The sequence below is a fragment of the Schistocerca nitens genome, chromosome 3 (genome assembly GCF_023898315.1).
Source record: "Schistocerca nitens isolate TAMUIC-IGC-003100 chromosome 3, iqSchNite1.1, whole genome shotgun sequence".
In the NCBI taxonomy this organism is placed as follows: Eukaryota; Metazoa; Arthropoda; class Insecta; order Orthoptera; family Acrididae; genus Schistocerca; species Schistocerca nitens.
This window is the reverse complement of record NC_064616.1, coordinates 286215354-286227160: the sequence shown is the minus strand read 5'-3', so window position 1 is coordinate 286227160 and position 11807 is coordinate 286215354.

The window sequence follows — 11807 nt, the reverse complement described above, 5'->3', positions numbered from 1 at the left end:
TCACATTCGAATGTCCCACAAATCTGGATAATTCATGATTCAACCACTCGGCCAAATGGAGACCCCTAATGAGATTTCTTTCAACCCCGTAAGGTTTTGATAACGCCGTCTCATTTGAGTACATAACGTCTCCGTGTCCTTCGGCGATCATTCAACGTCGGACACCGTTCATCCCCCTTATAATACACCACAGAAGGTGTGATAATAACACTAAACACAAAAAACATTAATGTGGCTGTTCTACGTGTCATAGAGAATTGCGACTCTAATCATTTACAAAATCACTGATAGTGTGTGCGTGTATGAAGTTACACCGATATCCGGCCATGTCTTCTGAGTGCTTCCCTTTCTTTGTCAGGCAGTGTACATTGCCTACACAAAACGCAACTGCAGTTTCGTAATTCCCTGATCAAACGGGATCGCACTATATCCATCACAATAACATTGTTTGGTTTTCATTTCCTCATTTTCCAGGTGTTTTTGTTTGTTTGCTTTAGTCCCTTCCATCCCCTTCCCCCACCCTGGCAACCATCTCCAATCAGTTTATTCGCATCCGAGGAAAACCGGCACGTTATGTGGGATTCCGAGTATCATTTAGATGTACTGAATTATTCATATAAACGACGAGCAGCGTAACTTAAAATTATTTGAAACTTAATTTTAATCATAAGACACGGTAATTCTCACCTGTAACTCAGTCAACGCCATAACAACGAAGTTACAAGCCACTGCGTTAATAGATGTCCCAACTGTGGGTGACATTCTTTGAAAAATATCGACGGGTGTAGCTATCACATGATTTGGCTTTAGTCCCTTCCATATTTGTACGTGTTTCAAGATTGCATTGTATTCTGTTTTCTTAGTGTGAAGGTGGCAACACTGATGCACACTGATATATTTCAGTGCATCTCACGTGTGTTGTTTTTTTATATACGGAAGCCAAATAAACGATCATTCCACGTCCAACTAAAACGATCATTTTAACCGTTAAATGAAGTCGCGAACTTACAATCCTGAAGGAAAACAGAACCAGCTAAGGGAGGTGTAGCCACAGGAGTTGTGAATTTGGGATTCTACATTACTAGTGCTGGCTCGTGTGAATTAGCCTACATTTCAAATAAAGGTAGGTAGTTGAAAATTTTGAACAATGTCACATTACCGCTTTGTGCTGCTGGCAAAATACTTTATTTACATAACTGACTGAAGCTGTACTTCATATAACGATACCATAACAGTGTATAAAGATGATTTCGTCACCTGACGATAACGATTCTAGTTTTCGCCTAACAAGATGCTGTGAATTCTTTTACGAATCTGATTATGGTAAGACGGCTGAAACTGGCTGTACAAATAAAATATCTTATCAACAGCTAAAGGTGGTAATATATTTTTCAGATATATAAGAACTGTGGGGTACCCCTTCTGAAAATGTAAACATAGATAGATCTTAAATGCACAAAGTATCTGATGATTATTGGTGTAAAAAAGTAATTTTACAATGAGATCCAGAGCACCACATGTTGTAGGCCAGCTACGGTGCCATCTGCTGTGATATGGTATCATTCCGATGCGGTATGGAGGGGCATGGGGTCAGTACACAGCTCTCCCAACTATTGTCAAGTTTCAGACCATGCAGTTGATACGTTTCATTCACTTAGCCCTTCAGTTAGTCTTCTGAGTCTGGATGTACCCGTTCCAGTCCTCCCAACAACGAAAGATTATGAGCAGGACCAGTAATTGAATCTGGGTCCTCCACGTGGTATTCAGTTGTGCTGACGCTCAGACACAACGGCGGATAAGATAATATTCATTATTATAATAATTATTATTAGGTTATTACTTTGTAAATTTTGTACTATCTGATGTAAGGATAGTTATAATACATTGAAAATTGTGGTTTCAGTTTGCTTATTCTTGTGAAGAAAGTTGCTTACTGATCGCCATACCACCCGCATGAAAAGAGTACGCGAATTAAATTAGCTTCTGATTTTGAATTTCAGAAATAAGTTTGGAAGTCTCTGACGGCTGTCAGTAAAACTTTAGAATGTGCTCTGATGTGCATATTGGTAATGCTTGTAGTGAGCGATCGTGGGAAGTTAAGACTGTAGGCCTGCGACTTCTCCCGATGTTTCACCTACATGTGGGGAGGCCTCAGTAGCTGTGCAAGTGAGTCCCTCCCAAAGGAAGAGCAGTTAATTAACTGACAAATAATAATAAAAAGGAAAACACTTCCTAATGTTTTGCAAGATCATATTTATTTGGTCACGAACCGTTCGTCCGCAGTTCGTGGTCAAGTTGCCAGCCTGGATCACGGGGTCCCGGGTTCGATTCCCGGCCGGGTTTGGGATTTTCTCTGCCCGGGGACTGGGTGTTTGTGTTTTCTCATCATTGCATCATTAACACCATCATTCGTGATAGTGGCGAGATTAGACTGTGTAAAAATTGGGACTTTGTAGGGGCGCTGATGACCGTGCAGTTGAGGGCCCCGCAACACCAAACATCATCATCGTCGTCAACGAATGGGCATTCGGCTTCTCAGGCCATCTTCAGATGACAAATGAATGTTGAAACATAGATAAACATGATGTGCGATTTACACACATATGATTTGTACAGAAGACACAAAAATGACAATGTGTTTACATAGGAAAATATTACAATAATTACATTAACTTAAAGGGGGAGGTTAAACAAAGTTTTTATGTGAAGATCCACAAAAAATGGTGAGAAATATAATAAATTTAAAGTTTGAATTCAGCATTTGCAACGAAAATATAATTTAACGAGGGGGAAAACGGAAATTGAGTCTGGCCGTTAAATACTAGGCTGTCATTCTGTGTCATATTTCTGTTGATTTTCATTATGTACAGTACTGTCATTTTTCTGCTTTTTATGACAGATGTCACATTCATATGGATGTGAAGTTTTACATTCCGTCAAAAAAGTAGGAAGAGGGCCCTACTGGAAATAATGGAATGCAACAAACGCATGCCACAGAATGCCAGCCTAGTATTAAATTATCAGACTCAACTCCCATTTTCCCCTTGCTAAATTAATTTTTCGTTACAAGTACTAGATTGAAAGTGTGAAGTCATTGTATTTCTCATCATTCGTCCGTGTATCTTCACATTAAATTCTGTCTACCCTCCGACCTTTCTAGTTACATTATTTATAGTAATATTTCCCTACGTAAACACTTTGTCTTTTTTATATCTTATGTACAAATAAGATCTGTAAATCGTACATCGTATTTATCTGTGTTTGTGAAGTTCTGTTGTCACCTGAAGATGGTCTGAGGAGCCTAAAGCCGTTTTGTGAGCAAATAAATATAATTTTGCAGAATATCAGGAAGTATTTTCCTTTTTAATATTTTTATCACGTTTCGCCAAGTACTGACGGAGAACTGAGTTAATGTTATAAGTGACAAACAATACTCCGATGACAGATTCAAACTAAAGCCTGTGTTATTAGGTCTACAACTTCCTTTCCGCCGTTTTGCAATAGATGGCAGTAGCATCAAGCGGCGGTGCAGGTGGTAGGTAGTAAGTTCATACAATAAGATTAGGAATTTGTAAACATAACGCGATCAAAAGATTAGTAGATTTGTGTTTGCGCCTTAAAGTTATTCACGACTGAGTATGTCAACTTACGAGCAGATTTCTCGTCATTTGAGTTTTAATTTAATGCTTTAACATGAAGAAATCTGCGGTTGAGGCTCATAAAGTGCTGGGTAAGAACTATGATAAGGCAACTATTAGTGAAAGAACGTGCAGATAATAGTTTCAACGATTCAAGAACGGTGATTTTGACGCCGAAGACTGTCATGGCGGTGGAAGAGAGAAGGTTTTGGAAGCTACTGAAACTAGCGGTAACAATCACGGGAGATAGTTATCGAAATTAGCCGATGCGTTTGAGCCGAGCACTGAAAGACAAACGCCCACTATACAGCGATAGACATGAAAAGGTGATTTTGCAGCGTGTCAATGCTCGACCCCATGTCGAAAAACCCGTCAAAACACACGTGGTAATGTTGAAATGGGATGTCTTACCCACCCACCATATTCTCCAGACACTGATCACTCTTACTACGACCTTTTTGGATCAATGGCACGCGGTATGGCTCACCTGCACTTCCGCTAGTATGAGCAAGTGCAAAATTGGATCAGTTCATGGAACTTGTCAACAGATGCCCAGTTCTTGCGCTGCGGGATTCGTATGCCGCCCGAAAGATGCGAGAAACCAGTGGCTAGCGATGGCCAATACCTTGCATCGTAAATTTTTTGTAAGTTATTCTCAATAAAGTCTCGAACGTCGAGAAAAAACGGTTGAAGCAAAGTTGTAGGCCTAATAAAATCTCATAAACTATTAATTTTCCTTGTTCGTCTGGACCTACTGATTGACTGCCTAGGTGCAAGATCATTGGGTGATTGAGTGGAATGAATTTAGTATCAGCCAAAACATGAATTTAAGAAAGCCACAAGTTGGCGTAAAGCGTAAAGCATATCCCTCTTGCTTTGAAACTGGCGATACAGACACGCCAGAGTGGAAGGAGCCATTTTCCTGGCAGGAGTATCACTCCTGGCGCCACAACAGTATGTCTAGCGCCAGGGGGTCGTACCATCGACCTGGTCAAAAAGCCTTAGGAACAGTCAGCGCGCACGCAGTTAGGTTGGCTACAGGGACTAATATGTGTTATAGAAGGCACTCCAGTATGTTCCCCCTGCGGCAGTAAAATCACAGAGAGCTGCTCTCCAGGCCGATGCACCTGAAGATTATTGACGGAGCCTATCTGTATGCAACATTTTGATGCAGCCACTTGTACACAGAATCTTGTCAGTGTTGTACGTGGGCGTACTGAAAATTAATGTCTCCAAATTTTTATGCGAAAACTTAGAGGTTTTTAAATAATACAAACCTTATTAACATTCTACACCTGTATTCTTCATACCTACATATTTATTTCTCAACATAGTCACCCTGGCGACGAACATATTTCTCCCAACGAGACACCAATTTGTTGATACCGTCACTATGGAATGTCTGAATTTGTTGACGGAGCAACTATTTCACCTCTGCTTGCAGCGCGTCATCACTATCAAAGGGAAATCCTCGAAGATGTCCTTTTAAGTTCTGCATAAAGATGAAAATCAGAGGGGGCCAAGTCCGGACTGTATGGAGAATGACCAATGACAGTGTGACGAGTAATCCATAATTGCGGATTGGTGTTTTTCCTTGTTGTAACATGGCTATCTAGCATTTCAATGTTGCAGATATCCCAGCGCTCGGGTGTGGTCTGACATTGTCATGCTGAAGAAGAGGGTACTCCACGTGAGAACGAACTCTTCGAATTCGAAACTCGATTACAGCAAGCTGTTTCACACGCACTCACGTAGTTACGCTCCACATTGCGACATTACACGCTACAATTCGGAGCAGCAGAGGGCTGCAAAGATGTAGACAGGGAGAATAAAGATGTTGAATTGTAATAACGTTTGTTTTATTTAAAAGGCTATAAGACTTCACAGACAGAAAATTCGGAGGCATTATTTTTCAGCACGCCCATGTATAAGAGCTGCCTCGGAATCGCCACCATCCTTAAGTAGCTTGATCAGGTTACTATTAATTTGGAACCAGTCATGTGTAGAATCGGATTGGTAGAACTTTGGTCACACTGCGAAAGTACATATGAACCTACCTTGCCTGCTGTAATTACACGAGTGTGCAGCTTGCACTGAAAGGTGTCTACACGAAACACACACACACACACACACACACACACACACACACACACACACCAATGCTGATGGGCTAAGAATGACCATGCTTACTGTCCCTTCTGTTCCTGTCTTGTAGCTTTTACGACCAGTCACTATATCTCCAGTATTTTACCACCGACCGTTTCTCACGTTCCACTAGTTAGGAATCTTTAGCTGCTGGATGATCTCTTATTTCTTGTTCGATTATTTTTCTGTTGTTATTTGTTTTTGCTCCATAATTGTGGATTGGTGTTTTTCCTTGTTGTAACATGGCTATCTAGCATTACAATGTATTTATAAAAGTTAAATATATAATTATTCCATTAATGAGTGTTTATCTGTCACTGGTTTGTGGCTTTCACACTACCCCTTTTTGTATCACTCAATCTGGCGGAAGCACTTGCCGTAGCGTCGCCATCCGCTACTGGCACGGTCAGGGGATAGCAGGTCTGCTGGTAAGAATTGTTTTATCTGCTGATTGGGAAGTGTTATCAGACAGTGTAGCTCATTCAATATAATTAATCACTTGTTAGGCGATGGGTTTATTTCTCACAGGCCACAAGGTGGCGGAACAGGTGAATTGTATAGCCAGTAACGTAACAACGTTTTCATTTCTAGTACGAGAGAAATATTAAGTATTTATCGTAACAACAGTCCTAACATATCACGTGCCAGAGTGAGATAAAACTGAATTTTCAGAGAAAAACAGTTCGTTTGTAGAGGAAAATACACACAAGCACGTTATAAGTAATTTAATACTGAGTTACCATAATTACTTTTACCGTAGTTTGGTGTTTCTGTTATTCATACAAATGGTACAGAAAACTATGTACAAAATTTTAGAGAGTTATAAGATGAGATGAAAAGAAATAAAAAACGGTCAAATATTTCGGGAGATGATTTGTCTCAAAGTAAGAAAAGAAAAATAGGTTAGAGAATCGATCTGATGGGCTTCACTTGCTATATATACATGGTTTCGAGCATCGTTCAGCGGCACGTCAGATTGTTCTCTATTATATTTTATTTCTTACCTTTTAAAAACTCATTTCATAAGACATTTGGCCGCTCTTTTTAATTTTTAAAAAATTTTCTTATTTGTTAAAGTGACACAAATGTGAAATGTGCACCGCCACATTCAAACCGTCCCACTGCATTGCCATAGGATGAAGCGCGATTCATGACTCCGAACCATTCGTTTCCAGTTATCCACTGTCACGTGGCGTCACTTTACAACACCTGAAACGTCGGTGTGGCCGAGCAGTTCTAGGCGATTCAGTCTGGAACCGCGCGACCGCTACGGCCGCAGGTTCGAATCATGCCTCGGGCATGGATGTGTGTGATGTCCTTAGGTTAGTTAGGTTTAATTAGTTCTAAGTTCTAGGGGACTCATGACCTTAGATGTTAAGTCGCATAGTGCTCAGAGCGATTTGAACAATTTTTGAACCTGAAACGCCGCTTAGCATTATACACTATACAACTGTGGCTCATGAGGAGCAGCTCGGCCATTGTACACAATTCCTTTAAACTCCCTGCCACAGTCATTGTGCTTGCTGGACAGCTGGTAGCACTTCTGAGCTCATGAGTGATTCATTACACTGACTTCATGCTATTTTGTTTAATCGCTCCCCGCAATGCCCGACATTCCCCTGGCCGTCAGTACATGATGTCTGCCTGGTCTTGGCTTTGCTTTGGTTGCTCATTCGCATTTCCACTTCACAATCACATCACCAACAGTCGACTTGGGCAACTTTAGACCGGTTGAAATGTTCCTCATAGATTTGTTTTTCAGGTGATGTTATGCTGGAGCCAAGGTAGCCCCTGAAGGCCGGCAACCCATATTACACTACATAGGACGAGGTTGTCTATGTCCAAGGCGTACCAAAAGCACCATGGTAAAAACAGACTATTTATGAGGCCTATCCAGAAAGTAAGTTCCGATTGATCGCGAAATGGAAACCACAGTGAATATCAGAAATGTTTTATTTTTGACAGTTAGCTACACCTTCCAGCTACTTCTCTACGTAGTCGCCGTTCTGACTCAGACATTTGTCGTAGCGTTGTACCAACTTTTCAGTACCCTCACCACAGAAGGCAGCCGCCAGTGCTTTCTGCCTATTCTCCACGCCGGCCTACAGTTCGTTGTCTGTGCCAAAATGTTGTCTTCATAGCCAGCGGTTCATGTGTGCAGAGCTAAAACTAAGAGGGAGACAATTTACGGGCTGTATTGTGGGTAATCAAGCATTTCCAATTGAAAACGATGCAGGAGCATCTTCATTGCCCCTGTAGAATGCGGCTGACAATTGTCTTGAAGAAGAAACCGCACGACAGTTACGTAATGTTGCCTGCATAGCTTCTGGCGAAATTTCTCACCAGGCCCTCGTACTTGACGGGAGATACTATTTTCTAGACATCTTTATGCGCTCACTGTGAGCTCATAAATGAGAAGAGCGACGTGATGCTATGTGACATCATCCTAGCGACACTGCCCAACACACCTGTGCAAAGCTTTATCGGATTTTCATAGACGTTTCTATTTCACGACTGATCGGAACTTACTTTCTGGACGCCCCTCGTACATACAAGATAATGGAAACAGACATTCCGAGCACTACTTCTTGCAGGGGGAGCTTGAGCCACGGCCTGCAGGAGGTATCACTACGCCAAAACCTGATTGGCTGGAGACAGCTATTTAGGGGCTAGAACCAGCCCCGAAGTTCAGTTCACTCCGGATGCCGACCTCGTGTACGTCGACTGCCGAAGATTACATCTTCGTCTCTAAATTGGACTCTTACTAGTGTGTGTGTGTGTGTGTGTGTGTGTGTGTGTGTGTGTGTGTGTGTGTGTGTGTGTGTTTTAGTGTGTTACCACAAACCTTTGTGGAAAATTAGAAGTGAACTTTTGTTTGCCTCAATTAGGAGACTTTTACTGGCATCGTTATTGTTACCTTTCGATTGTTGTTCAGTCATCAGCCTTGTGAACTTACACCAATAAAAGTTGTGTTTGTGAAAAATTGCGAATTGTCAGTCAGAACAGGTGACATCCAATGGCTAGCCCACGTTCGAAGTCAATGATACTCCTGACCGACCCATCATGCTGTTACAGCTCCTCTACAGACAACACAATACTTCAAGTAAAGTTTTATTCTGACAGGTCTGCTTCTCGTGACGTCTAATGGTCAGTTCCACGTTATGTAGAAGTGTCCGGATACTTTTGATCAGACTGCGTATGTCACTCACTGTTGTTCTAATAGTCAGTACTTTTAATATTTGCTCCAAGCATGGTTTACAACTTCCATTTCCTTCTGAACTGGTCGTTTGTTTCTGTGTAACCTTGTGGACTTGAGGAGGCATGTTTAGAGCGCCAACGTTTGCGACTGACTGCAGAACGATTCTACTTCCTTCAACGTTCGTCTCGCATACGAATAATATGGACCAAACATGGGAGAAAAGGACTCGTAGAAAGGCAAACAGGAAATCATTTTTTCTCGTTGTACCTTTTAATCCAACAGGAAAAGAAGTGGCAAGCGATGGTGCAAAGTATCCTCCCCCATGTGCCGTAGAGTGACTTGCACAGTATATATATAAACGGTCTCAGATATGAAATTGCCTGATCTTATTCGACGTCGCAAAAAAGGATTTGGAAGAGACAGATAACTTCCTCCTACAGGTTGCGCGCGAGAAGTCAAGCGTGATAGTAAGCACAGCGGACACTGACATTAGCCATCGAGTGGGATCAAGAGCATCACCGCCAATTAAACTCGGCCAGTAATATCAAAGTTCGTCTCATATCTAAATACGGTGGAGATTTGTAACTGGAAGAAAAAATTCACAAACGCTAATAGAACATAAATTTTACTTATTTTTTTAAATTTGATCAGATTGCGGCCTTCATGCCCCCTCTTGTATCAGACCAGGGTTTCACACATACAGAAACTTTTTTACATCATAGTTACCTAAGAAATAATTTTAATATGACAAATTGTAACAAAACCATTTCAGTGTCTGTAGAGGCAGTGTGAATACATAGTACTGACTAGGAGCTAATGAAATTAATACTGGCAATGCTTCAACTACTGCTGGTTGCAATAATAATGATGATAGTAATAATAATAATAATAATAATAATAATAATAATAATAATAATAATAATAACCACTAATAGGGCTAACCCCCCTTTTAGTGTGATTACTTGGTTCAGGACAGAACTAAAGAAGCCTCGGACAAGCGCCGTCATGGTCGGGGACGGCGCTTGAACCCTATGCCCGCCCACAATGGTAATGACACTGCTAGCCAACTGGAAAATGATTTAAATCCAAATAGAGGTGTTTTGCAGGATATGCTTCCTGCAACCACCCTAGAAGGAAAACAAAGACAGAGGATGAGATGGTCAGATGAAGTTAATCGACACCTCATGTTCTGTTATTACCAAGCAACAAACCTAGGAACCAACACAACTGGATACAGATCACAAGTATACACAACATTTATTACCAGATACCCAGAATTAAAATTTTTAACAGAACAACGTCTAGCTGATCAGATTCGTGTAATAATAAAAAATAACAGGATACCCCAGTCAGAATTAGAAAACATCAAACAACAAGTACAACAAATACTGGAACAAAATAATGTGCAATTAGAAGAAGAAGAAGAAAATACAGTAATGGACTCAAACATCCCAGAGCAAACAAACAAAGAACAACACGCATCAATTAAACAATCAGAGGAAAATGAAATTTTAAGACAGCCACCAGCACAAGCACAAATAGAACACGAAGTGACACACATGTTAGATATAGAAGAAAAATTTCAGTTGACATATATAGAATACAAAGACACAAATACAGACATTAGACCATTCTTGCATAGACCACCAAATAGCCCACAAGTCGAAACAACAATAAAAACTATCAACACAATCATACACAACAAAATAAATGAATACACAACTATGGAAGAGTTACAACTACTGGTTTATGTAGGAGCACTCACTACACTAAATATACACACTAGGCAGATATCAGAACCAACCAACACACAGAAGAAACCCACAAAACCAGCATGGCAACACAGGCTACAGATCAAAATAGAAAAACTGAGAAAAGACATCGGACAGTTAACACAATTTATAAGAAATGAAATATCAGACAAAAAACGAAAAAGGTTAGGTAAAATCTCACAACAAGAAGCAATAGAGCAATTAGATGAAAAGAAGCAAAAATTACAAGCTTTGGCGAAACGACTTAGAAGATACAAAAAATGTGAAAATAGAAGGAAACAAAACCAAACATTCAACACAAACCAAAAGAAATTTTACCAAACAATAGATAACACACACATAAAAATAGACAATCCACCAAACATAAGAGACATGGAACACTTCTGGAGCAGCATATGGTCAAACCCGGTACAACATAATAGGCATGCACGGTGGATACAAGCAGAAACAGATACATACAAGATGATACCACAAATGCCTGAAGTGATAATTTTGCAACATGAAGTCACCCGAGCAATTAATTCTACGCACAATTGGAAAGCCCCTGGAAATGATAAAATAGCAAATTTCTGGCTAAAGAAGTTCACCTCAACACATTCACATCTAACTAAATTATTTAACAGTTACATTGCAGACCCATACATATTCCCTGATACACTTACACATGGAATAACTTATCTGAAACCTAAAGATCAAGCAGACACAGCAAACCCAGCTAAATATCGCCCCATAACATGCCTACCAACAATCTACAAAATATTAACTTCAGTCATTACACAGAAATTAATGACACATACAACACAGAACAAAATTATAAATGAAGAACAAAAAGGCTGCTGCAAAGGAGCACGAGGATGTAAAGAGCAACTGATAATAGATGCAGAGGTGACATATCAAGCTAAAACTAAACAAAGGTCTCTACACTACGCATACATTGATTACCAAAAAGCTTTTGATAGTGTACCCCACTCATGGTTACTACAAATATTGGAAATATACAAAGTAGATCCTAAATTGATACAGTTCCTAAACATAGTAATGAAAAACTGGAAA